Source organism: Natator depressus, chromosome 6 (genome assembly GCF_965152275.1).
Source record: "Natator depressus isolate rNatDep1 chromosome 6, rNatDep2.hap1, whole genome shotgun sequence".
NCBI lineage: Eukaryota > Metazoa > Chordata > Testudines > Cheloniidae > Natator > Natator depressus.
In genome coordinates, this window is record NC_134239.1 from 14,953,286 (window position 1) to 14,964,034 (window position 10,749).

A 10,749-nucleotide genomic window follows, 5' to 3' on the forward strand; every position below is an offset into this window, starting at 1 on the left:
TGGGAGAAAAGGAGGGTATGGGGGGGACATGGGGGTGTGCATATCGCCTGGCATTGTGGGGAATGGGGGACCCTGGTAAGGGGGAGGGGAGAAGGGGATACACAGGGTCCCTACATGGGGAGAAGAGGGGAAAGCGGGGCAGACAGAGCCCCTGACATGGGGCAAACTTGGGGCCCTGATATGGGGGGAGGTGGCACACAGAGCTGCTGGCATTGGAGGAGAATAGGAGAACCTGGTACGGGGTGGAGGGGGAAAGGGTGTACTCAGAGCTCCTACCATGAGGGGAGAATGGAGGACATACAGAAGCCCTAGTGTGGGGGAAATTGGGGCCCTGCCATGGACGCAGAGGGACTGAGGCCCTAAGCAATTTGATCAATGTTACATGAGAAGAGCTGGGAACTGAACCCAGTCTCCCAGCACTTTAACCACTGGACTGTCCTGCCTTTTTCTCCATCCCTGCTTCTCTTCGGACTCAAGGCTCTTCTGTCCTTCCCTCTCTCATGAAGCTCCTCTGCAGCCCCTTCTCTGTGTCTGTGCAGCATCTGGCATGATAGGGCCTTCAATCTCGATGACTCTGACCAGCAGCCAGCGTGTTGAGGCCCTGATCTCAATGGAGACCTCTGGGTACAGCCGTAAAATACACACATTAGAGACCCGTTCAGAGAGGGTCTCAGAACATTTCCCCGCCTCCCATCTTAAGACCCTAACAAGGACATGGGGGTGATAACAAAGTGACCCAGTAGAACAGCAGAGACAACCATGATGTCACCCCATGAGCTCTCATTGGCTGAGCAGTACCCTGGTGGCTAGGCAAAGCTACCCAGTGGCTTACAGGTGGCAACACACAGTGTGTCAGGGACGCAGCTGACACGTACCTGGCACAACTGCGAGTGACACTGCCTGTCCCATCAGACCTGCTCCACCTTGTCTCCATGGCAACCAGACAGACTGGTCCCTTGCTGAGATCAGGTAACCGGAGACACACTGTGCTGAAGGGAACATAAGCATAGGACTCCTGGGTTCTACCCCAGCTCTAAGTGGGGAGTGGGATCTCGTGAGCAGAGTAAGGGGGGCTGGGAGCCAGGACCACTGGCTACTACTCCCAGCTCTGGTAGGGGAGTGGTGTCTAGTGGTTAGTGCTGGGAGCCAGGACCCTGGGTTCTATTCCTGTTTTGCCACTGATTGTCTCTGGGGTCTGATTTCCATGGACACCCAGCTCTTTGGCCCCATGTGAACTTGTTAAGGTGCTAATGGCTCGTTTTGTCCCAAGCGCTTTGCTGCTTTGGGAGCTCTTGGCATGAGATCAGCACTGATTTTTATCTGTATCATAAGCTGGAGTGCCTGGGCCAGATAGGCTGGGGAAGAGGGAGCAGAATGACAGTGATGGATGAAGATATGACCTGATGGCCGTGGTGGGCCCCAAAGCAGGAAGGTGGATGTTGACGGCTCCCATCGATTGAGGAAGGAGGAAAGGGGAAGAGGACGTGATGGGTTCTACCTCATGTTTACCCAGCCAGTGAGAGTCTGGGAGCACAGGCGGGCAGTGGGGGCGGGGCACGAGCCAACGTCAGACACAAGGGGCAGAGAACAAGGGCAAGATGGGTGTGGGAATCAGGAGATGTTCCCACAACCCCCACATGCTTTGGGCTCATCAAACAGCCCTGATTGTTCTGCACTCGTGGGTGTGGCACTGGAGCCAGCCTGGAGCTAGCTAGTTGTCCTGCCCTATCTCAAGGCTGACACAGGCCACCAGCAATGCCCTCTGGGTACACGTCCTGCAGATCCAAACAGCAGAACACCTCGGGGATTGTGGAAGGAGAAGCCAAACTCTCATGATTCCCCTCCGGGAATGTTCCATGATTCCTTGGGCCTAGCCTGTGGTTGCTCCAGGCCTGGAAGTTGCGTGCCTGGTGTGACAGGGTCGGGCCAAATGGCTACAGGAGAGTAATCCTACTGGAATCCGGGAAGTGGGCGGGCAAAGCCTAAGATCCCCCCCCCCCCAGCCTAAGAGGGGGATCCACAGGAACTGGACACCAAATAAATCCGGGGGACAACTCATGAAATAACAGGGACAGGAGTGTGGTCAAAGGGTCAAACGAAGGGAACCGGACGGGGACACCGAGTTACAGGAAAGTAATAGAAGGCAGATATATTAGCCCCAGGTTAAGTAGGTCCCTTTTCCCTGTGTAAGGTAACAGGGAAGGTTCCAGAACAATCAGGAACCTTCTGGAGACAATTAAGACAGACAGGCTGATTAGAACACCTGCAGCCAATCAAGAAGCTGCTAGAATCAATTAAGGCAGGCTAATCAGGGCACCTGGGTTTAAAAAGGCGCTCACTTCAGTTTGTGGTGTGAGTGTGAGGAGCTGGGAGCAAGAGGCACTAGGAGCTGAGAGTGAGAACGCGGACTGTTGGAGGACTGAGGAGTACAAGCATTATCAGACACCAGGAGGAAGGTCCTATGGTGAGGGTAAAGAAGGTGTTAGGAGGAGGCCATGGGGAAGTAGCCCAGAGAGTTGTAGCTGTCCCACAACTGTTCCAGAAGGTACTCTAGACAGCTGCGTTCCACAGGGCCCTGGGCTGGAACCCGGAGTAGAGGGTGGGCCCGGTTCCCCCCAAACCTCCCAACTCCTGGTCAGACACAGGAGGAGTTGACTTGGACTGTGGGTTCACGAAAACGGCCAAATTGAGGATTGCCGTGAAGCTCCAAGGTGAGCAAATCTGCCAATAAGCGCAAGACCCACCAAGGTAGAGGAGGAACTTTGTCACACTGGTTAAAGGTCCCAGCTCTCCCCCTGGAGGAGAGAGAGTCCCTCAAGGGAGCCAATGCCACACTCTGCAGCAGGGCAGGATAAATACCCAGAAGCCTCTGGGACGAACACATGTCATCAAGTGGCTGAGTCAGCTATAGCAAAGGGACCTCTAGACTCCTGAAAGGTGAGGAGCCATTAGCCAACCAGACAGCAGCCGTCCTGGACCCTACATCACAAATCAGAGCAGGCCACCCTGGCACTCCTGAAAAACCCTACAATAATACACCAAAGAGTGGAGCTCTGATCATAGAATCATAGAATATCAGGGTTGGAAGGGACCTCAGGAGGTCATCTAGTCCAAGCCCCTGCTCAAAGCAGGACTAATCCCCAACTAAATCATCCCAGCCAGGGCTTTGTCAAGCCTGACCTTAAAAACTTTTAAGAAAGCAGATTCCACCACCTCACTAGGTAACGCATTCCAGTGTTTCACCACCCTCCTAATGAAAAAGTTTTTCCTAATATCCAACCTAAACCTCCCCCACTGCAACTTGAGACCATTACTCTTCGTTCTGTCATCTGCTACCACTGAGAACAGTCTAGAGCCATCCTTTTTGGAACCCCCTTTCAAGTAGTTGAAAGCAGCTATCAAATCCCCCCTCATTCTTCTCTTCCGCAGACTAAACAATCCCAGTTCCCTCAGCCTCGCCTCATAAGTCATGTGTTCCAGTCCCCTAATAATTTTTGTTGCCCTCCGCTGGACTCTTTCCAACTTTTCCACATCCTTCTTGTAGTGTGGGGCCCAAAACTGGACACAGTACTCCAGATGAGGCCTCACCAATGTCGAATAGAGGGGAACGACCACGTCCCTCAATCTGCTGGAAATGCCCCTACTTATACATCCCAAAATGCCTTGGCCTTCTTGGCAACAAGGGCACACTGTTGATTCATATCCAACTACTTGTCCACTGTAACCCCTAGGTCCTTTTCTGCAGAACTGCTGCCTAGCCATTCGGTCCCTAGTCTGTAGCGGTGCATGGGATTCTTCCGTCCTAAGTGCAGGACTCTGCACTTGTCCTTGTTGAACCTCATCAGATTTCTTTTGGCCCAATCCTCTAATTTGGCTAGGGCCCTCTGTATCCTATCCCTACCCTCCAGCGTATCTACCTCTCCTCCCAGTTTAGTGTCATCTGCAAACTTGCTGAGGGTGCAATCCACGCCATCCTCCAGATCATTAATGAAGATATTGAACAAAACCGGCCCCAGGACCGACCCTTGGGGCACTCCACTTGATACCGGCTGCCAACTAGACATGGAGCCATTGATCACTACCCGTTGAGCCCGACAATCTAGCCAGCTTTCTATCCACCTTATCATCCATTCATCGAGCCCATACTTCTTTAACTTGCTGGCAAAAATACTGTGGGAGACCGTGTCAAAAGCTTTGCTAAAGTCAAGGAACAACACGTCCACTGCTTTCCCCTCATCCACAGAGCCAGTTATCTCGTCATAGAAGGCAATTAGATTAGTCAGGCATGACTTGCCCTTGGTGAATCCATGCTGACTGTTCCTGATCACTTTCCTCTCCTCTAAGTGCTTCAGAATTGATTCCTTGAGGACCTGCTCCATGATTTTTCCAGGGACTGAGGTGAGGCTGACTGGCCTGTAGTTCCCAGGATCCTCCTTCTTTCCTTTTTTAAAGATGGGCACTACATTAGTCTTTTTCCAGTCGTCCGGGACCGCCCCCGATCGCCAGGAGTTTTCAAAGATAATGGCCAATGGCTCTGCAATCACATCCGCCAACTCCTTTAGCACTCTCGATTGCAGTGCTCGTCCAGCTTTTCTAAATAGTCCCGAACCACTTCTTTCTCCACAGAGGCTGGTCACCTCCTCCCCATGCTGTGCTGCCCAGTGCAGTAGGCCGGGAGCTGACCTTGTTCGTGAAGAGAGAGGCAAAAAAAGCATTGAGTACATTAGCTTTTTCCACATCCTCTATCACTAGGTTGCCTCCTTCATTCAGTAAGGGGCCCACACTTGCCTTGACTTTCTTCTTGTTGCTAACATACCTGAAGAAACCCTTTTTGTTACTCTTAACATCTCTTGCTAGCTGCAACTCCAAGTGTGATTTGGCCTTCCTGATTTCACTCCTGCATGCCCGAACAATATTTTTATACACCTCTCTGGTCATTTATCCAATCTTCCACTTCTTGTAAGCTTCTTTTTTGTGTTTAAGATCAGCAAGCATTTCACTGTTAAGCCAAGCTGATAGCTTGCCATATTTACTATTCTTTCTACACATCGGGATGGTTTGTCCCTGTAACCTCAATAAAGATTCTTTAAAATACAGCCAGCTCGCTTGGACTCCTTTCCCCCTCATGTTATTTTCCCAGGGGATCCTGCCCATCAGTTCCCTGAGGGAGTCAAAGTCTGCTTTTCTGAAGTCCAGGGTCCGTACTCTGCTGCTCTACTTTCTTCCCTGTGTCAGGATCCTGAACTCGACCATCTCATGGTCACTGTCTCCCAGGTTCCCATCCACTTTTGCTTCCCCTACTAATTCTTCCCCGTTTGTGAGTAGCAGGTCAAGAAGGGCTCTGCCCCTAGTTGGTTCCTCCAGCACTTGCACCAGGAAATTGTCCCCTAAACTTTCCAAAAACTTCCTGAATTGTCCGTGCACCGCTGTATTGCTCTCCCAGCAGATATCAGGGTGATTGAAGTCTCCCAAGAGAACCAGGGCCTGCGATCTAGTAACTTCTGTTAGTTGCCGGAAGAAAGCCTCGTCCACCTCATCCCCCTGGTCCGGTGGTCTATAGCAGGCTCCCACCACGACATCACCCTTGTTGCTCGCGCTTCTAAACTTAATCCAGAGACTCTCAGGTTTTTCTGCAGTTTCATGCCGGAGCTCTGAGCAGTCATACTGCTCTCTTACATACAGTGCAACTCCCCCACCTTTTCTGCCCTGCCTGTCCTTCCTGAACAGTTTATATCCATCCATGACAGTACTCCAATCATGTGAGTTCTCCCACCAAGTCTCTGTTATTCCAACCACATCATAATTCCTTGACTGTGCCAGGACTTCCAGTTCTCCCTGCTTGTTTCCCAGGCTTCTTGCATTTGTGTATAGGCACTTGAGATAACTCGCTGATTGTCCTGCTTTCTTAGTATGAGGCAGGAGCCCTCCCCTCTTGTGCTCTCCTGCTCGTGCTTCCTCCCGGTATCCCATGTCCCCACTTACCTCAGGGCTTTGGTCTCCTTCCCCCGGTGAACCTAGTTTAAAGCCCTCCTCACTAGGTTAGCCAGCCTGCTTGTGAAGATGCTCTTCCCTCTCTTCGTTAGGTGGAGCCCGTCTCTGCCCAGCACTCCTCCTTCTTGTAACATCATCCCACGGTCAAAGAATCCAAAGCCTTCTCTCCGACACCACCTGAGTAGCCATTTGTTGACTTCCACGATTCGACGGTCTCTACCCAGGCCTTTTCCTTCTACGGGGAGGATGGACGAGAACACCACTTGCGCCTCAAACTCCTTTATCCTTCTTCCCAGAGCCACGTAGTCTGCAGTGATCTGCTCAAGGTCATTCTTGGCAGTATCATTGGTCCCCACATGGAGAAGCACATGGGATACTCATGGGAGACCCCCGCCATCACAAATCAGCAGAAGCAGCCCCTGAGTGACCCTACAGTAACATATCAGGGCACCGTTGTGGGAGATGGAGGCATTAGCTATGGGGTTCTGAAACTGGGGGGTGGGACCCCTCAGGGGGTCACGAGGCTATTACATGGGGGTTACAAGCTGTCAGCCTCCACCCCAAACACCGCTTTCCCTCCAGCATTTATAATGGTGTTAAATATATAAAAACGTGTTTTTAATTTATAAGGGGCGGGGGAGTCGCACGCAGAGGCTTGCTCTGTGAAAGGGGTCACCAGTACAAAAGTTTGAGAACCACTGCATTAGCTACTGGGAGGCAGAGAGAAGCACGTGTAGCAGGGGGGATCAGCCACTGGGAGCCCCAAAAAGGGACACATTCCCTCTAATTCTCTAGCCATTGCCAGGATGCTGGGCGGCTGGGGGGCAGGCAAGGGGAGAGAGACTGGAAAGGTTAAAGCCATTTCAGAAGTGGCAGAGGTGGGGGTGGCTGTTGGGAACTGTTCTAGTGTGTTTGTTTAGTGTCTCCTGTGTGTGTGTGTTTTAGGGGTGGTGCTCTGTGCTATGATTTATGGGTTAGTGACATGCTAGTCAGGGCATTTTACAGCCTGTGCTATTCCTAGAGCTCCTGGGGCTCTCCTTCCCCCAGGCCCTGCCGCGATCCCATAGGCCCTTTGCCCCCTGCTCTACTTTGGCTCAGGGCAGCGCTGGCCACTCACACGTTTGAGCTGGTTTAGTAAACCACTGTACGGACCCTGTGTGCTCCCATACTGCAGCATGAGCTGCGCAGGCTGACTCCTCACTGACCCAGTAATTACCCCGATTCAACTGAAATCAGAGCAGCCACATGGCCTTCTGCATGGGTCTGGCTATGTCACTTTCAAATCACAGCCCTGGTCCTGTCTGCACACAGCTGCTGTAACCTTCCTGGGCCAGTTATAGTGGTACAACCCCCCCCTCCCAGTGTGGATGCAGTGACAGTGGTACAATGAGGCGCTGGACTTGAGGCATTGATTTGTTATTGGAGGATCACTGAGGTTCTGGGGCTGGCTGCTCTTGTTTGTTGTTGTGTGTCACTGGGGCTGTGTGTGCTGGTTTGTTATTGTAGGGTCACTCAAGCTGGTTTGTTATTGTAGGGCCGGTTGAGATCACTGAGGCTGTGCATGCTAGTATGTTATTGTAGGGTCACTCAGGCATGTTGGGGTTGCTTCATTTCAAATGGGAACACTATTCTGGAGTCCTTGGGATCCACCGGAGAGGCCAGGAATGCCCCTGTTTCCAGTTAATCAGAGACCTCTAGCACAGTGCTAGAAACCTCAGTGTCAACATCATCTTAGGTCAGAGCTTCAAAATTCCCACAGCCCCTGGCTTTCCCCTTGGCAGTGGGATTAGGGAGATGGCCAAAGGGGAAATGGCCAGTTACAAACTGGGCTTCTTTGGGTAACTCCCCTTGCACAAATAGGGTTGCCTGTTTTAGTTGGATGTATATCTGGAGGGTTCATCACATAACATAATCTTTAATTAAAGATTCATCTTTAATTCCTGGAGACTTCAGGACAATCCTGGGAGGGCTGGCAATCCTATGGCCTAAACGCTTCGCAGGACTACAGCCAGAGGGGGTTTAGCTGCTGGATAAACCCATTAGCTTTGTGTGATGATTGTAGTAAGCACACCCCAACGTACAGCCTAGCACAGGATCCCCTTTGTGCTGCCAGACTGCAGGGAGAGAGGGAGTCAAAGTCTCAGGACAGACTCTGCCTTTCAGGCATGCCAAATCTCAGCTTAATTTGGAATCAGCTGCTTTGATACAATTCCCCCAGAGTGGGTTCGGAGACTCCAGTGGAGCACTGACCAATTCACACCAGCTGGGGATCTGGCCCATTGACTCCAGTGGAGCTGTGTTGATTCACACTAGCTTGGGATCTGGCCTAAGGTTTGGGTGTTGGCCCCATGGGCAGGAGTCAGAGGAGATGGGGTCCTAGCAAACCCCCACCCCGCCCCACGCTTAGGGCCATGTGAGGAGTGGGATGAGCCCAGGGCCTGAGGGTTAGGAGGCCCCACTTGCGAAACGTGGAGTGGTATTTGAGGGAAGGGGCTCCGGAGGCAAAATGGAGTGGGCCCATTTGGTTGTTGCTGGGCTGAGCAATGGGGAACTGCCAGGCTGGGTGGGGGAAGAGATGATGTCTTCAAAGAGACACCCTCTGCTGCCTGGGAGTGGTCTGTATCACTGGGGGGCTGCCTGGAGGAGATCTGTGTAATGGGGGGCTCACTGGTACTTGGGGGATCTGTATAATGGGGGGCTGACTGAGGTCTGGGGGATCTGTAGAAAGCGGGATCTCCCAGGAGCCTGGGGGATCTGCATAATGCAGGGGCAGGGTCTCACTGAGGCCCGGAGGGGATCTGTATAATGCGGGGGCTCACTGTTACTTGGGGAGATTTTCATACTGGGGGAGGGCTCACTGGAGCCTGGGGGGATTCTGTATCATGAGGGGTTGGCTTCTCTCCACTCTTTGTTGTTTACAAACACTCAGAGCGGGCGAGGCGCTGGCACCCAGGGGGTCAGGCCGGTGGCGGCAGGGACCTGCCGGAACAAACTACAAGTGTTTCCCGGGAACAAAGGATAAAGGGAGCGCGGGGCAGCGAGGCCGACAGAGGGGCCTTTGTGTGCCAGCCCTCAGGTGCCCCCATGCCGCACTGCCTGCTGGGAGCAGGGCCAAGGAGCCTGTCAAGGGTAATTCCCCACTCTGGCTCTTCGAGTGCAGAAGGTGGGGGCCTGCAAGGATTCTAAAAATTAATACTGGGCACTCCAGGCTGGTATTAAACTCCCAGGTGCCCACTCACTTCCTTTTACCTATGCATAGCAGGTAGACTTTTTAACCCTTTACAGGTAGAGCAATTAGAGAACAGCTATGAAGAGGGATTTTATAGCTACTAGCTGGCTGGGTGTCCATAAAAGGGAATTACCCCCCTCCCTTCATTTATCTCAGAGCTGCAGACCTGAGGGGAGGAGGGAGGCACCAGGGAGAGTAGAGGCCGCACTGCTGGGATATCCCCACCCATGGACGTACTCAGCGGCCTCGTGGCCCTGCCTCGTGTGGGCAGCCTTTGGGGCCTGCAAGTTGGGTGTGGTTCCAGGCAGTGGGACCCATGTGGCCCCCCCCAGGGTGGAGTGAGACTGCTGGGGCACCCCAGGCCCTGACCGCCCCAGGCCGGCCATCACCCCCAGGCCATCACAAACCAGAGCAGGCCACCCTGGCACTCCTGAAAAACCCTACAATAATACACCAAAGGGTGGAGCCCTGATACTCATGGGAGACCCCCACCATCGCAAATCAGCAGGAGCAGCCCCTGAGTGACCATACAATAACATACCAGGGCACCGTTATGGGAGATGGAGGCATTAGCTCAGGGGTTCTCAAACTGGGGGGTGACCCCTCAGGGGGTCACGAGGCTATTACATGGGGGGTCACGAGCTGTCAGCCTCCACCCCAAACACCGCTTTGTCTCCAGCATTTATAATGGTGTTAAATATGTAAAACGTGTTTTTAATTTATAAGGGGGGGGGGTCGCACTCAGAGGCTTGCTCTGTGAAAGGGGTCACCAGTACAAAAGTTTGAGAACCACTGCATTAGCTGCTGGGAGGCAGGGAGAAGCACTTGTAGCAGGCCCCATTCAGGATGTGGGGGCTCTGGGGCCGTGGCGCTGAGACAGGCTATGAGGGGTTTCCTGTGCGGGACTGAGGTGACCCCGGCTGCCCCGATGGGACAAATGGGGACACACAGCTCAATCCCAGGGAGGGTGGGAATCTCATTCCCGGGCTCCATCCCTCCTGTCTGTCTTGTTCCTGAGCAGAGAAAACAATCACCAGGGAAAGGAGTGGAAAATGGATTATGTGAAATGAAAGGAGGGGCAGAGATAGCCCTTCCCCAGGACAGAGCTGAGTGGTCCTGGCGGGCAGGGCAGGCCCGAGAGGGACTGGTGGAGAGGGGGAGGGGCAGAAGGGATCTTGGGGGGTACCAGGTTGCTGAGGGGTTCAGGCAGAGCGGGGGAGCCCTGCCAGCGTGGGGTGGGGCAGGCCAGAGCGGAAGTGGATTTGGGGGGTGGAGATGTGCGAGATGGGGGTGGGGCGGGTCAGAGGGAGGTCAGGCAGAGATGGTCCCTCCTGGCATGGGACAGAAGGGGCTGGGGGTTGTTGGGCATTCTTAGCAGGGTCCCAGTGCTGCCTGGGTCAGACTGGCCAACTCCCCACCACCCCAAGGTTGTCCAGCAGAGCAGTCTGTGTGGGGTGGGGGCACTGCTCCCTGTTATTGCTCAGGCCATCCTCCCCAGTGAATTCAGACCGGCAATGCCTCTTTCGGCC